Source organism: Cryptomeria japonica, chromosome 9, assembly GCF_030272615.1.
Source record: "Cryptomeria japonica chromosome 9, Sugi_1.0, whole genome shotgun sequence".
Lineage (NCBI taxonomy): Eukaryota > Viridiplantae > Streptophyta > Pinopsida > Cupressales > Cupressaceae > Cryptomeria > Cryptomeria japonica.
The window spans coordinates 311,930,697-311,949,440 of record NC_081413.1 but is presented as its reverse complement, the minus strand read 5'-3'; positions in this window follow the sequence as shown (position 1 = coordinate 311,949,440).

Below are 18,744 nucleotides of genomic sequence, written 5' to 3'. Positions count from 1 at the left end.
ATGCCAATCAACATCACTCAAGTCTCTACCGAAGGAGCAGAAACTCCCAATCTGTCTCTGAAGTACTCAAATGATTCCTTAGGGAAAGGTTTAGTGAAGATATCTGCAATCTTCTCTTTAGTGTTCACATAAACCAATTTGACTTCATTTGCTTCCACCTTCTCCTTTAGAAAATTATACTTGATAGAAATGTGCTTAGTCTTAGAATGAAATACCGGATTCTTTGATATATCAATAGCAGCAGAGTTATCATGGTAAATAACTACTGGTTCATTGCAATCAACTCTTATATCCTTCAATATTTGCTTCATCCATAAAAATTATGTACAGTTAGTAGCAGTAGCAACATACTCAGCTTCAACAGTAGATAACATGATTGCTTATTGTTGATCCATGAAATGAGTTTCTTTCCAAGAAAGAAAGCTCCATCGGTTTTGCTCTTCCAGTCATCAACATCTCTAGCCCAATCAACATTTATATATGCACATAGTGTAAAGTCATCATCTTTAGGATACCACAAACCATACTCAGTTGTTCCTTGCAAATACCTGAAAATCCTTTTCACCGCACACTCATGATTCTCTCTAGGATCACTCTGATATCTTGATATAATACAAACAACGTTCATTATATCCAGACTATTCTAAGCCATTTATAACAAACCACCAATCATATATTTATACCTTGTAGGATTTACTAGAGCTGATACATCTTTCTTTGTCAATTTCTCGCTTGTAACCATAGGGGTACCAACCAGTTTAGAATTTTCTATACTAAATTTCTTCAACAACTCTCTAGCATACTTAGTTTGAGAAAATACCTTTATCATTCTAAGTAATCTGCAAACCTAAGAAAAATTTCATCTCCCCAATCATAGACATCTCAAATTCATTCTTCATATTTTTCAGAGAATTACATACATAATTTATCCTCACCTCTAAAAATGATATCATCAACAAATACCTCAACAATCAATATGTCATCATCAGTGATCTTATAATATAAGTTACTATTAGCATTACCTTTAATGAAACCAGGCTTCAAAATATATATGTCAAATCTAGCATACCAAGCTCTAGGGGCTTGTTTCAATCCATATAATGCTTTCCTTAACCTGCAAACCATTTTTTTATCATCTGAAAGTGAAATACCATCAGGTTGCTCAATATAAACTTCATCTTTAAGATCCCAATTCAAAAATGCACATTTAGCATCCATCTGATAAAACTTTTGTTTCTTATGGGAAGCATAAGCAAGAAATAATCTCACAGCTTCAAGCCTAGATACCGGAGCAAAAGTCTCATCATAATCAATTTCTTTCTTCTGAGAATATCCTTTACATACCAATCTAGCTTTATTCCTCACAACTTGTCCATCCTCATTCAATTTGTTCCTAAAAACCCATTTAATTCCAATAACATTCTTATTTTTAGGTTGGGGATCTAATTCCTCTTCCATAGCTTTCATCCAACATTCATCTTTATAAGATTCAATAACTGATGTCGGTTCAACTTGAGAAATTAAACATACCTCATCAGTTGCCAACCTTCTTCTTGTCATTACTCCTTTGTTCTTGTCTCCAATGATCTGATCTTCTAAATGATTTAGCCTTATGTAATGCCCATACCCTAGTCGGACTTTTAAAACCTGTTTAACCTTGATTGACTTCCTATGTGGCATTTTTGAATGGTAGAGTAACCGATATGCAATGTGTAGTTTAGATAATATAAATAAATTGTGCATACTTATTATTGTGCTTTTGCATCGATTTTCGTGTAAATGCAATTGTTCCCTAACCCTTGAGATAAATCTTGAGCTAACGCCTTCATTGAATATGTATATGTATGTGCATACTTGTATGAGTTCATGGGTGCAGGAGATTGCAGGTACAACACCGCTTAGGGCAAGGTTCACCTCCTTTGGAACTTGCAAGGTTGAGTATGCTCTTTCATCTTTTGAATTCGGAATTAGTGGTCATATAACGCTCGTCTTGCCTTAGCCATGGTTAGGTGAGCATCGTGCGTGGATTCGTGGAGCTTGCATTTTATTGGGATGCATGTCGAGAGACTTGGAGGACTTCCTCGAATTGCATGCCTTGCGCGAGGTAAGTGAGGTTTGTTATCCTAAGTATTAAATTTAAAATTATGATTAAATGTACGCATTAGAGATATAGAAATTTAAATAGGTAGCTTCTTTTATACGATTAATCAGTAATTAAAGAGATTTGCTTTAAATTATTATTGTAGCAAGTTTAAGGTATTTAACTGAGGTTAGTGTGCTCATTTACGCATTTGTAACTTTTATGCATTTGTAGTTGAGAAATTTGAATAAACAAGACTCTTGCATTAGATTAGTCATTTATTTAAAAGTGTCGCTTTATTAAGTTATAGCGAGTTAATTTAATAGTTAATTTTAATAACTACGATTTTAAAAAATTATGCATTTTAGAAAGGAAAATTTTTAAAGTCGTTTGGGAGATAGTAATAAATCACTCATTTTCACATTTTGGAGGAAAAGGGATAAATTATTATTATTTAAACGAAAATTATTTCCTTTTTACTTGTATCGTTGACATAGTATAAAAAGATTGATTTTTAGAAAATTAAAATTTAATTAAAACGCCTTACCTGGCAAGTAGTCCCAAAATATAAATGTAGGCCTAAATCGATATTAAGAAATTAAAAATTTAAAACTCAATAAGAAAAAGAAGCATTTTAATTTTAATAAGGGAAAACAAATAAGATTAATAAGTAATGGAAAGAAATGACTTCCATTTGGGACTTTCAATCATTTTATTTTTAAAAATAAATACCTAATTTCGAAATTGAAATTAGGGCAAAATTAGGGCTTTTTCTTTTTAACTTAGTTTTGCAAGCATTTTGGGGGTTCTGGGCTTTTTGGTCTTTTTTTGGAAAAAACATGGTTCTTGCAAGGCAGATTGGGGATTTTGGGAGAGGGATGAGGAATGAGAGCAGCTGATTTGGGAGCTCATCTTCATCAAAATCTCTTCCTGGAAAGCGTTTGGAGGTAAGAAATTTTAATCTCCCCTTTTGTTATTGTTATGCCCCCCCATGAAATGCTAGAAAAATAGAGAGGATTGCTACCCATGAGTGTTTATCAAGATTTAGTTTTCAGTGGGTTGCTTGCTATGAGAAATCTGGAAATCTATTTTAAGACTGTAAAAATGGGGTTTTATTTTGTTTACATTTTCATTTTGGGAGTTTTGTTTCATGATATTCAAAAAAAATATATATATGAAAACAGAGAGGTTGCTGGAAAATACTTGAGTTTTGTGTTATCAGGCTGTTGTTTTGGAGAGATATCCACATATCTCTTAGTTTTGTTCCTTATTCTATTTAGTTCTGAAAATTTCTTTTAAAAAAATAAAACAAAATATATATGGGTATAAAATGGAATGGGTTTGCTGGGAATTGCTTTCTTTTCCCTGTCTCTGGCTGTGTGGGTGCACAGAGGTTTTGCTTATTAAAAAAAAAAGAAGAAAGAAAAAACCACGTTTTAATTTTCTGTGACAAAATAAATTTAAAAAAAAAAGAAAATTTAAAAAAAAACTGATTTTTTTGATGGCCTTGGTAGCTGCTACCATGCTGGTAGCAACGCTACCAGTGGTAGCGAACTGCTACCAAATGGTAGCAGCGCTACCAAAGGTAGCGCTATGCTACCATTTGGTAGCAGCGCTACCTTCTATAGCGTAGGCTGCCAATGGGGGGGGGGGCCCACGTGGGTTTCCCTCCCTCCCTTTTTTTTGAAACTTCAAATAAATTTAGTTTTAGTTGTTTTTATTTTATTTTATTTGTTTATTATTTTATATAATATGTTTTAAGTAAAAAAAAATGTATATATATATGCATATCACATATAACGAAAAAAGAATACAGTTTATTTAGTGAATAAAAAACAAAAAAATAGTTTAAGGGATTTGAATCTAGTTGCTTGATATTAAGCAATTCTAAATTCAGCATCTTATTTAATCTCAAACTAGTAAATAATATATTTGGAATTCGAGAAGCAACATTTAGTAAATCCTTAGTCTAATACCGGGTATTAATTTCATGTTGATTACATCATACCCGAGTTAGTACTGCCATTAACATAGAAGAAATAGTGATGGCGGTTTATTAAGAGTTTTAAGTAAAAGTTAATTTAGTTAGTATATCGAAGTATCGACATTATTAGTCAAAGCAATATGATAAAACGAATACCTCTACCGGATAATGCCTATGCTGGATTTAATCTTCTATTATTGAATTTGGTTATGTAATGGTAAGTCTTGACATGATAGTGTTGGTTGCAAGTTGGTCAAGCCCTAATTAGGAGACCGCCAAACAAGAGTATCCAGGATTGTTTGTTTCTTTTTTGTTTGTTATGACTCATTCTGACCCGCTTCTAAAAGGGATCCTTATGTAATTAACGTCCGAGGAGTCTGTTGTATATTGATTTTATTCGCCTAAGTGGCAAGATGTAAAAGACTCATAAATAATGTATTTCTAACAACATAATACCAAAGGGGTCTTGCAGTTGAGCAGACCCGGAGATGTAGCCCATCCGGGGTGAACTCCGAGATCATATCTGTGTTATGCGATGTTTATAGCGTTCTCTGTTTTATGCTTTAAATTATCTTGAATGGTTGTAATCTTGCAAAGTGTAAAGTGTAGATTAAATGAATTCAAATTTAAATGTATAACATTTTTCATATGGATAAACGTAGTTATTTAAGTTCATAAAACGTTGTAAATTATGGATATGGCATGGTATTTAAATATTAGAAATTAAAGTGTAAAAAAAAAAAAGGGTAAATTGGTAACGTTAATTTAAATTGTAATAGTGGCAGAAATCTAATTAGAATTACTTTATGGGATCATCTTGATATTAAGTATATAAATGGGATGGATGTAAAAAGGAAACAAAGATAAAATTATGTCACTATTCTTAAATTGAAATCTAAAAGATGAACATAATAGAAATATCTATCCTTTACCCTAGTAAACGAACCTCGCCATGTCAATTATGTTTCATTGCATTGGGTAAATTTGTTAAGTTATTTCACGATTTAATCTTAACAATAAACCTCACCAGAGTAATTCGATAATCGTGTGGACTCAATTAGGTAACTCATGTTGTATATTGGATGAATATACTTAGTAATTCATGTTGTAATTAAAAAACAATAATCCTCACTAAATTAACCTTATAATTGTGTGAACCCAACTAGAAAACCCATATGTTAATCTTATAAAAAGGAATCCCTCAGGCTTGCTAAGATTGAACTAGAATGGGAAATGTCATGTTAATTATGTTTCAATATATTAGATATAGTTGTTTGGTCAAATACGTTTAATCTTAACAAATCAACCTTACCGAAATTTAACTTGATAATTGGTGAAACTCATTTAGGCATTTACCTTCTTACCCTTGTAAATGAACATCGCCATGTTAATTGTAATTCACTTTATCAAATGAAATTACTTAGTTGTTTACATTTTAATCCTAACAAATATTCTTTATCAGATTTATTTTATACAAGAGTGAACTCAACTAGTATCTATATTTGTAACCTTAAATAACGAATCCCTTATGAATGCTGAAATGGATCTAAAAAGGGAAGTTTTGGTATAGTTATTTAAACCTTAATCTTAATATATGTACCATCTCATATTAACTTCGTTTATAAGAAGAGATATGCAAAAAGATAATTGCATTCTAATCCTAATAGAAGAACATCACTATGGTCTGATTATTCAAACCTTGAAATGATGAATGTAATCTCGTTAACGATACTTTAAATTGAAGGATGCTCTCGGGGGTTCTAATGCATATCCAACTTAATGAAGTTAGTCCATTTATTGCATTATTAAAAAATTCAAATGAGATCTATGGCTACTCATAACTTACCCTTCGTATAAGCACTACAACTCATTAGTTGAATATGCATGAAACCAAATGAGGGGACTTCACTCTATTAATTGTGGTTAATCCTTAAGAAATGAATTCCTCTCATCAACCATGCTTTTAATATTAACAAAAAAAAAAAAGTTAACAAATGTGGGTGAATATCTTAAAATCAAATGATGGCATCCTTGTTTTACTAATCGAAGTATAACCCTAAACGAATGAATCTCGTAAAGCATATTTATAGTATTAAAGGATGATGTCAAGTGTGGATGGTCATTTTAAAACTCTAATGAATGAACCTTGTTATATTTATAGGCGCTTGAGCCCATTTGGAGACCTCCTAATGTAATTATGAATTAAAGTGCAATGAATAAATAACTTCTCAATGGCTCCCTAACCGTCTAAAGTAAATGATCTCTTCCTAAAATTATAAGACGTCAAACCGTTGAACACATTTGTAATTAAGATCTATGCATTGTCCTCGTAATTAGTTATCCAGTTTAATGGATCAAATGACGCAAGTTGAGTTAGGTGAAAAGTTGTGTAATCGCGTTGGGAAACTCCCTAGGGTCGTTTTAGCCTTCCGTTGTGTTATCTAGATAGAGATGACTTGAGATCACTTCAATCTATCTTAATATTGTAACCTTTTTATTAACACTCTCAGTTATTAAAAAAAAAATAAATTTACACTCTATTTGAGTGTTTTTAATTTAAACCCTTAGGGGTTTCCTGGCGGGGCATTACACCTTACATACCGAGAAGTCTTTTGACGATTCCCTGCTCTAATCTTCAGTCACTGTTGAATTTTTTGATACTGTCAGAATAAATGGTTCAACATTTTGTTTTGATATAGGTTCTACCAGTTTAGTTATGATCATCTACACTTCTGATTCTCTCTCATAAGTTCTGATTTAACCTTTGTACAACTCATCGACCTTAACATTAGTGCTCTCCACAATTCTCTATAATCTCTAGTTATAACATCTATTTGCTTTTCTTTCATTAGAGTTTTTGTTCTCAAAAATGAGAAACCCAAGTTCACCTACAATCTATCTATGAAATAGCCAACTTCATATAATGAAGAACTTCAGGACTTGGAAAACATAACAAGGATATGAATCCTTCTACTCTTCAGGCTTTGCAAAACCTAGGTGGGTGTACCTTTGATGCACTGACTCAATGTATTACACACATATGGTAGCATCAATAAAAGTAGATAGATCTCATGAGGCTTAAAAACTAGGGGTTACAGCAGATGGGCTAGATCTACATTGACATCTCAACTATGTTGAAGTATGAGATAGGTGGAACAAACTAAAACTACAAACATAAAAGTAAATGGATACTTAATTTTTTTTAAATATCTGAGAATCCCCAGAATCTGCAAGACCAGTGCCTTATCCAAGGGCAACATAGTCATACATCAAACTATAAATGAAAACCTCTACTGCAAGTCTGTCTTCATCATTAAATATTCCTACATTAATGCCTTACATAAATGCAGTACTCGGCTCATTCACAAAATCATCAGATCTTGAAAATAAATTCCATTATTTATGATTGATTACAGAGTTTAAATTCTTCCTTGAAGAATACCCACAAACAATCACAACAATCTCCTTGAGATGACAAATTCCATCCTCCTTGAGGATTTAATTTGTAACAAAGAAATATATATCTAAAGACAAGTTTGTGTGAATTTATGCATGCCTTACATACATATAAACATGCAACCAGAAACACCTACAACAAGAAGATATACTCCATTACATGACAGAAGACATTAGACTATACAAACTTCAGAAGAAAAACTCAGAGCTGGAAACACAGAATATGGAGCTCTGCTCACAAAATTTTTGGAACCCCTACAAAATGAGAAGACCTCTGAATAATAAGGAAGAGAGGAGAATTTTGGATTTCATCTCTGACAATGACCATTGTCCCAATCTTTCAGCATTAATTGCTCACACACTTGGCCTGGAGAAAATCTTCTCTGGCAAACTCAAAAAGTTTCTCAAATCCGGAGAAAATTGACTATAGAAATATACTCCTCGGATCATGAGCTTTCCAATGATATATAATACTTGTATATTCGGGCAAAAAACCTGCCAGCCCTTAACCTCTTGGATGCAGCCATGCACAACCAGTCATTTAAATTTTTGAATTCTCTACACTATAGCAGGGACTATATCATTTAACTTTGACTTTTGCCATGTGTCATGCCCAAACTTTTGGGCACGAACGGAATAATTTTTTTTTTAAAACATAACCTAATGAAACTAAGTTTATTAAAATAACGTAGTATCAAGTCTTGTCTTAACTACATTTGAATTCTTCTTCAACTGAAGTTAATTTAAACAACTATATTAAGTAAGCGGTATAATCTAAATTACATGCAAAAAATTAACTCTCCAAAAGAATTTATTATTACCTCATCAATTAATAAATAATAAATTCATTTAAGCAAAAACCCCTAAATTAATTGACAAGGGATATTATTAATCTCAATTATTCTTTTTTTTAATTATTGTAGGAATTAATTAAATTAACTCTAGCAATTGGATTTTTTAATCCCACGATTTATTTTAACAATAATTATAATATGTCAAAAATTCAACTAAGGGCCAAATAATTCCATAATGAAAATTGTCCTATAAAGTTTAATCTCAAAAACCTATATCTAGGTGGACTAAAAATAATTCCCCATAGCCAAAATAACTTACCAAATTTGTTATAAAATTTTCTAAAAGGTTAAACTTCATAGGTATTTTAAATTTTAAATCATCTTATTTAACGGTTTATATAATCGTAAATAAAATATGAATGTACAAATAAAATATTTAAACTAATGTTAGATTTATACATTCCTATATATATATATATATATATATATATATATATATATATATATATATATATATATATATATATATATATATATATATATATATATATATTTTACACATATATATTTATATGTGAGGATATTTATTTTCCAACATACATTATTATAAAAATCCCCCATTTAACCTAATTAAAATTTAATAAATGCCAACAACAAAACAAAACCCTAAACGAACATGATATTATAAGACAAAAACTACAACTTAATTTTTTTTATTTCCAAATCTAGCTACCCTAACCCAAACCAGCTTAGGGTTTGTTCTTATTTGCTTATAGGGATCGATTTTACCATGGCGACCTTTATTTGCTTGCAGGGTGGAGGGTTTATTGGGGGCCGCAGGGTGCACAGAGGGCGACGGAGAGGGCGCAGCCATAGGGATTGAAGGAGGTGCAGCGGTGGTGGAGGTTATGGGGGGGGATTCCTTGCAGGGATGGCCGCAGCCATGCTTGCAGGTCGCAGCCCACAGAGGTGGCCTTGGCCACTGCTGTGAGACGTGGCCCGCAACCCGACTATGCCATCGTTGTGGGGCACCGCCCATTGGGGGGGCGAAGCCTCCTCGACTGTGGCTTGCGGCCCACAGAGGCGGCTGCAGCCACCACTGGGGGTCACTACCCACAGCGTGGGGGGCCAAGGCTCCCCGAAAACCCAATGTCATGTTTTTTTTTTAAATTATATATATATTTTTTTAAATAAATATATATATATATATGGTTAACATGCAAGTATATATATATTACATGCTATATATATATATCTGATATATATCTATATGTATATATATATAAAAAATAAAGTTAGGGGTAGATTTAGTTTCAAATTTAACTAAATATGAGTCTATTTTCTTGCTTTCTAAAATTATGCAAAAATTAAGAAAGTATGGACATCATGGAAATAGGGCAAATTTCTTTCATTTACTCTAACCATTCTGTTTATATTTATTTTTCCTGAAATCACTTAAGGAAGATTTTCAAAACTAACAGATTTAAATAAAGAATTTCTTTTTCTATTGACAATCTATTTGCTAACTTTAGAGATGGTTTACTAATTCTAGATTTATTTACTGCAAATAAATAAAGTGATAGAATTTAATAATTTTTTTACAGCAACTATATTAGACTAGAATCATTTAAATGAACCTTAGAGATAGACAAGTTAAACCTATTAAACCATGATTTGTATTTGGAAATAAATAATTAGGACTAAATGATTAATATTCTCTTACTAACATGCAAGTTTATTACGTTACTCATTTCCATTATTTTACTATGCATAAGGAGATAAAATGAACTTTTATTTTCAAAATAACATGTATACAACCAATATTATTTCAAGAACAATACATAACTTAAAATCCAACATAAACATTTCATTTTGTGACAAAATAATACTTTTCTTTCAAAGAATACTTAGAATACAAGATAGTCAACATAGGGGTGAGATACCCATCTAGTCTCTCATTTCTATTAAATGGGGACTTTAAATAAAATAAATGCATTTCTTTTTCAAAATAAATACAACATATAGCTTTTCCTTTACATTGCTGCAACTAAAATATGGTATTCCATTCCTTAATCTTTTTCTGCAAATCAAGTAAAACCAACAACTTTCAAACTTGTCTTTTTCTTTTCTTTCCAAGCAATCCTGCAAATAAATCATAAGGTTTTGACCATGGAGAGCTGACCTCCCAACCTAGGCTTACTAGAAGCCACCCCCGAGCTTGGAGAACCAAGCCCTAGACAAGTTACACATATGCAAACACAACAAGGAAGGGACAAATATACAACAAACACTTTCCCAACCAAGGCTACACTTCATCACAAATTGTGATGTTTTTACACGGGTGGTAGTGGACCAAATACTCTGAGGAGACTACAAGAATGGTAGATCACAATGCCACCTCATGGAAAACAAAGCTATAACATAAGTTCATTTACCCCACATCCTTATGCCCCCCAAGGCATTCATACCATACTTTCTCCCCTTATGACCCCCAAATGCATAAACCAGGCCATGCAGCAAGGGTCACATATACACCCCTTGAGTTCACTCTCATAATGAGAGCCTCTCACTCGAGGGCTGTCAAAATTCTACCACCCACAAGACCATCCTACTCTCCCAAGAGTAGAAGGCCTTGGTTACTCCCAAATCATAAGAAAATGCATAAAAGAAGTAACAGATAGGTCACAATAATTTTTACAAAGGAAAATACAAGAAACAACTTTTACATACAAGCAATCTTTCCAACATAAACATGCAACATAAAAAGAAACAAAAAGGAGAAGATGAACCAGGCTTCAATCTACCCAAAGGTTTGCTAGAACTAGTTTGAGGAAGAGCAGCCCAATTCCACAATTCTTCCTTCTACACTTAGCCAAAATTCTATCGCAAAACCTATTCTTTTCAAAATTGCATCATCTCCAAAAATGGAGAGTGGGTGATTACCCACAAAGTCTCTCATTTTTGCCTAAAAAGACCTCAGTGAGAGTTCTCATAGGTTACTAAAACTAAAAAAGGAAAAAGTAAGAGAAAGTGGGCAAAAGGATCTCACATCAAAAAGGAAGGTTATCTAACCTAGATGGCACCTTCTAATTTTGAATTTTCGCTCACCTTAGGAAACTCACTTTTTGAGGTGACTAAACAGTCACATGGGAGTAGACACATGCCTAAAAATACTCCTAACCCATAGGTATACCTTATGGACTTTAGGAAACACCTTTAAACTACCACTAGGAGTCCATTTGACCCCTTATGAACCCATCTAAAGTTAACTTTCGGGTCAAACCTGAGTTGACCACTCCAAAGACTCTCTACCAAAGGAAAATTTAGAACCACATTCAAATGTTTGAAAAAGCTATGGTTGAAACAACTCCCTCCAAGAGACAAGTCAAAAATCAAGACATAAATCAACACATGTGTCAAGTGACACAATAAAATACTTTACAAAATTTCACATGAAATTTGTCTCTTGTTGGATTTACATAAATTAATAATTCAATTTAACACACATGCAACATTTACTTTTACAAATAAAATACGATACATACGGGGTGTTGTCTCTCCAAATAGACAACCCCTGGCTTTACGAACGTACATAGGTCTAGGTTTGGTTCTCCATAATATTTCCATGGTCACATGGATAATTTTCTTGCGCATCTCAATTACACATTAGTACTTCCAAATAACCTCATATAATATTTAAACACATGAATAAGAATACACGTCAAACACTCTGCATACAATTGAGATTAAACAAAATCAATACATCTTGTATCAAAATAAATCCACATAAGTAGTTATCGTAATCCTCATAATTTTGATCCATACATAAGACATGCATCCTATTTCTATCATCATAGTAAAGTCCTGCAAATCCAATAATGACATACATCATCACAAAGTTATCCTATTCTAGAATCATATAGAGTTCTATATCTATAATGCATAGAAATGAAGCATCAATATATATCAATGTTATCCAAATCATGGAATCATATAAGTTCTAAATCCATAATGCATAAAAATAAAGCATCCATAATAGTCTCAACATAAAAATCATTGAAATGCTAGGATGAGTCGGGGTAGGGCCTCACACCCTCCCCCTCTAGGCATGAACTTCCTTCTGGAGTTCATCAAAAAGATGGAGGTACTGTGATCTCATACGTGCTGCATCCTCCCATGAAGCCGTAACCTCATCATAGCAATCCCACTGGACCCTAACCTAGTCCTGCTCTTGACCTCGAAGGGCCAGCGTTCGACGTGCCAAAATGCGAATGGGCTCCAAAGCTAGCTGCCTGTCTGACTCCACCTGCAAGGCATCCCAATCTAAAATATGAGACTCATCATAGATATACTTCCTCAAAACTGATACATGAAACACATCGTGGATGTGTGATAGGCTAGGTGGCAATGCTAAATGGTAGGCAACTGGTCCTATCCTCTCAAGGATCTCAAATGGTCCTACAAAGTGAGGTGTGAGCTTAAAACCATTTCCATAATGGATTGGACTCTTATGCTGTCACACTCTCAAGAAGACTTTGTCTCCAACCAAGTAGCTATGATCTATCCTCTTCACATCTGCATACTTCTTCTGTCTATCATGTGCCTCTCTAAGATGCTGCCTAATCAAATCCACCTGCTGCTCCATATCCCAATCTATCTCAGGACCAATAGCAATTCTGTCCTCTATGCGGTCCCAACTCAATGGTGTCCTACAAGGCCTTCTGTATAATGCCTGATAGGGTGGCATCCCCAACGAAGTGTGATGCCCATTGTTATAGGCAAACTCCACTAAGGGAAGGTACTCTTCCCATCTAGTCTGATGATCCATAACATACATGTGAAGCATATCCTCTAACACCTGGTTAACCCTCTCTACCTAAACATCCATTTCCAGATGATAGGTTGTACTGAAATTGAGCTTGGTGCCCATAGCTGCCTGTAATGCCTTCCAAAAGAAAGAAGTGAAGAGGGAACCCCTATCGGAAATGATCTTGCATGGAATGCCATGAAGTCTGACAATGTCTCGCAAGAACACCTGTGCTACTGCTGGTGCTGTGAAGGTAGTCTAAACTAGTGAAAAGTGGGCCACTTTGGTCAACTTTTCAAGTGTCACCAAGATGGCATCATGGCGACAAGATGACATAGGGAGACCAATGATGAAATCCATGGATATAGTATCCCACTTCCACTTTGGTATAGCATGAGACTGGAGCGACCCACCTGGATGGCGATGCTTCGCCTTGACTCTCTGACACTCAAGGCATTGGGCTACTAACTCAGCAATGAGCAGCCGCATTCCTGGCCAATGATATAACTGTCTCAAGTCAGCATGCATCTTCTTTAACTTCAGGATGTGCTGCATAAGGAGCTCTATGAGCCTTCGTGACAATGAACTCTTGCAATCCCCTAGAAGAAGGTACATAGATGCGCCCTCTATGGCGTAGTAGTCCATCGGACTCTAAGGAATAATCCACATATTTCCCTTTTAGAGTTTCCTGAGATTGTATCACCTAACCAACCTCTAAATATCATCCATCCTTTGGCAACTGCTGCAATATATGATCTCTCAAATCTATGCCCATAGATATGGTGTATACCTCATGATGTCTCCTACTTAAAGCATCTGCAACTATGTTTTCTTTTCCTTTGATGTAGTGAATGTCAAAATCATACTCACACAAGAACTACATCCATCTCCTCTGACATGAATTAAGGTTTGAATGAGTGAATATGTACTGAAGACTCTGATGATCTAAATGAAGCTCAAAATGATGACCCAAAAGGAAGTGTCTCCACCTCACAAGTGCATGCACTACTGCTGCAAGCTCAAGGTCATGAGTAGGATAATTAAGCTCACGAGTCTTAAGTTTCCTAGACTCAAAAGCTATAGCCCTACCATCATACATAAGGACTACTCCTAAACCCTCTAGGGAAGCATCTATGCAAACCATGAAGTTAGCTGAGGGATCTGGCACTACAAGGATAGGTGCACTAGTAAGTGCCTTTTTGAGTTCCTGAAAGGCCCTCTCACACTTCTTTGTCCACTCAAATTTCTTCCTTTTACGTTGAAGAGAAGTAATAGGATGTGCGACTCTAGAGAATCCCTCAACAAAGCATCAGTAATAACCTGCTAAGCCCATGAAGCTCCTGACCTCTGTCACACTGGTTGGCACTGGCCAATCCATAATAGCTCTGATCTTTGAGGGGTCAACTAAGATCCCATCACCGAAAATAACGTGCCCAAGGTACTTGACCTCTGAACGAAAGAAGGCACACTTCGACAAACTGCCAAACAATTGATTGTCCCTCAAACACTGCAAAACCTGCCTCAGGTGCTTCTCATGCTCCTTCTCATTCTGAGAATATATCAATATGTCATTGAGGAACACAATCACAAAATGGTCAAGAAATGTGTGGAATACCCCATTCATGAGGCTCATGAAAATAGCTGGAGCATTCGTAAGACCGAACTGAACCACGGTGAACTCATAGTGGCCATATCTAGTGCGAAATGCGGTCTTGTAGATATCACTTTCCACTATTCTCAACTGATGGTATCCTGACTTCAGATCAATTTTGGAAAATACTTTGGTACCCTGAAGTTGGTCAAGTAAATCATCGATCTCAGGCAAGGAATATTGGTTCTTGATGGTTACTTTGTTCAACTGACGATAATCCATGCATAACCGAAGAGATTCGTCCTTCTTCTTCATGAAGATGACTGGTGCACCCCAAGGGGATATGCTAGGATGAATGTGACCATTCTCTAGGAGTTCCTCAAGCTGCATCTTGAGCTCATTAAGCTTATTTGTGGTCATCCTATAAGGTACTCTTGAAACTGGCTTAGCTCCTAGTACAAGGTCTATATGAAAGTCAATCTCTCTACGGGGTGGCATTCTAGGTAGCTCTGAAGGAAACACGTCTGAATATCCCTTAAGGATGGGATGGTCATCAATCAATGTTTCCTTTTCATCCTCTTCCCCTCTATCACTGATGGTGATGGCAAATAACTGACATCCCTTTCGCAAGCTCCACTTAAGCTGCATTGCAAAAATCATACAAAGAGACACGGGTCTCTGAATCCCGGTGATTACTATGGGCGAACCCTGATCATCCTCACACTCGATCTCTTTCTGGTGGCAATCCATCTTGGCTCTGTGGGCATAAAACCAATCCATGCCAAGTACAATACCATATGATGCAAGTGGTGTAACTCTAAGGTCTACTAAGGTGGTGGTATTGTCAATCTGAAGCTGACATGCCCTAACCTCTGATTCCACTAACACTCTAGCTCCTGAAGCTAACTCCACTTCCCAACTGACACCTTGTCTAATTGCCACTAGCCCACAACGCTCCATAACCAATGGAGATATAAAGGAGTCAGGAGCTCCTGAATCAAATAATATAGATACACTGCTACCTCTGATCATACCTGCAGCCTCAATGACTGTGGCTTGGTGCTCTGCCTAGCGGTTGTCAACCACTATGAAGACTCTATGGGACTTGCCCATATCTCCAACTGTAGGCTCTGATGCTGCCATCCTCTGATTTCCTACCATCTGACCTTGAGGACACTCTCTCGCCATGTGCCCCATGGCCCCACATGTGAAACAAGCACCGCGTGCCTAAAACTAAATGCCTTGAGGCCTAGAGAAAGGTTGTCCCCCTATCCTACTAGAACCACTGTACCCACCCCTGGAGGACTGCTGAGTCTTCATCGGAGGTGTGTAAGGAACCTGAGATCACTGATCTCACCTCTGACCCTAAGACTGCCACTACTTGGGCTTTGTGCCCTGGTGACTCTGCGGAGGCCTCTGCCTCTGGTTCTGTTGTGATTGCTGCGGAGGAGGGGGTTTGGAGAACCCCGATGTGTGTTTGTTATTACCCTTCCAATGGGGTTTTTGAAACCCATATGTCTAGGGTATAGGGTTTCGATTCTAGAACCGATCCCTTGTATCCTGTGGCCTGACTTGAATCTCCTCTGCTATCAAGGCCTTCTCCATGGCAACCCGAAGGCTCCCTAGAGCAGACATCCTCACTAGTCCTACTATGTCAGCATTCAGCCCTTTGATAAAATGGTTGATGAGAAGCTTCTCATCTTTCAGGTAGTCCACGTAGAGCAAGAGCTCGAAGAACTTGCTCTCATTCTAGGTCACTGAGAGACCCTTCTGCTGGAGGTAATGGAACTTATCTATCCTACGCTGTCTATAATGCTCTGACAAGTACCTCTCCCTAAACCTCTCTATAAAAATCTCCCATGTGAGGGTATCTGCAACTAAACCACACTTGTATTCCTCCCGTCTCCACCATGTTGAGGCCATTCCTCTCAATAGGTGGACTGCTACATGTGCCTTTAGATTGCTCTCATAGGAGCACAATGCAAAGCACCTATCTAGGCTCAAAAGCCAAGCCTCAGCTTCTACCCCGTTGGTAGATCCCCCAAAAGATGGTGGTTGGAGGTGCATAACCTCTCTGATTAGATCCCCTAGATCTCGACGTGCTCTCTCATAATACACTATCTCTGCTACTGGAGGTGGTCCTAGTAGGTGAACGGACTCGGGCTCATGCACAACCTAACTCTCTACAGGATTAGGAGGTGGACTCCTACTCTGTTCCCTATCTGTTAATCTATGGCTCCCTAAGTTCTGGTTTTCAACATGATGATCCCCTACTGGAAGCCTATCCTGGACTATACCAATCAGGTTCTGGAGTGCTAATAAGATGTCTCAGTTTGGGTCAACCGGTCGGTCGGGATGGGCCTCTGGGTTCCTTTCCGGAACTGATTCCTCCCTATCAACCTCGTCGCGTGCCATACTTTCACGCCTAGGACCTCTACCATGTTTGCGAGCTTGTCGCGTAGTTGGAGGCATCCCTATGAGAAAATAAAATAAAATGAAATAAATAAATAATTTTTCGAAGAAAAAATTTAATTAATTAAAATAAATATAATAAGATAAAATTAATTAATTAACTAATTAAAGCGAAACATAATGGAGAAAGGTTCCTAGTGTTGGAAACCTTGCTCTGATACCAAAATGTCATGCCCAAACTTTTGGGCACGAATGGAATAATTTTTTTTTTTAAAACATAACCTAATGAAGCTAAGTTTATTAAAATAACTTAGTATCAAGTCTTGTCTTAACTACATTTGAATTCTTCTTCAACTAAAGTTAATTTAAACAACTATATTAAGTAAGTGGGATAATCTAAATTACATGCAGAAAATTAACTCTTCAAAAGAATTTATTATTACCTCATCAATTAATAAATAATAAATTCATTTAAGCAAAAACCCCTAAATTAATTGACAAGAGATATTATTAATCTCAATTATTCTTTTTTTTATTTATTGTATGAATTAATTAAATTAACTCTAGCAATTGGATTTTTAAATCCCACGATTTATTTTAACAATAATTATAATATGTCAAAAATTCGACTAAGGGCCAAATAATTCCATAATGAAAATTGTCCTATAAAGTTTAATCTCAAAAACCTATATCTAGGTGGACTAAAAATAATTCCCCATAGCCAAAATAACTTACCAAATTTGTTATAAAATTTTCTAAAAGGTTAAACTTCATAAGTATTTTAAATTTTAAATCATCTTATTTAACAGTTTATATAATCATAAATAAAATATGAATGTACAAATAAAATATTTAAACTAATGTTAGATTTATACATTCCTATATATATATATTTATTTTACACATATATTTATATGTGAGGATATTTATTTTCCAACATACATTATTATAAAAATCCCCCATTTAACCTAATTAAAATTTAATAAATACCAGCAACAAAACAAAACCCTAAATGAACATGATATTATAAGACAAAAACTACAACCTAAATTTTTTTAATTTACAAATCTAGCTACCCTAACCCGAATCGGGTTAGCGTTTGTTCTTATTTGCTTGTAGGGCTCGATTTTATCATGGCGACCTTTATTTGCTTGCAGGGCCGAGGGTTTATTGGGGGCCGCGGGGCACACAGAGGGCGGCGGTTAGGGTGCGGCCGCAGGGATTGAAGGAGGCGTGGCAGTGGTGGATGTTATGGGGGGGGGGGGGGGGATCCTTGTAGGGACGGCCACAGCCATGCCTGCGGGTCGCAGCCCACAGAGGCGTCCTTGGCCGCCGCTGTGAGACATGGCCCGTAGCCCGGCTGCGCCGTCGCTGTGGGGTGCCGCCCACGCGGGGGGGGGGGGGGGGGTGAAGCCTCCCCGACTGTGGGTTGCGGCCTACAGAGGCGGCTGCGGCCGCCGTTGGGGGTCGCTGCCCACAACGCAGGGACCAAGGCTCCCCGAAAAGCCAATGTCATGGTTTTTTTTTTTTTAAATTATATATATTTTTTGAAATAAATATATAAATATATGGTTAACATGCAAGTATATATATATTATGTGCTATATATATATATCTGGT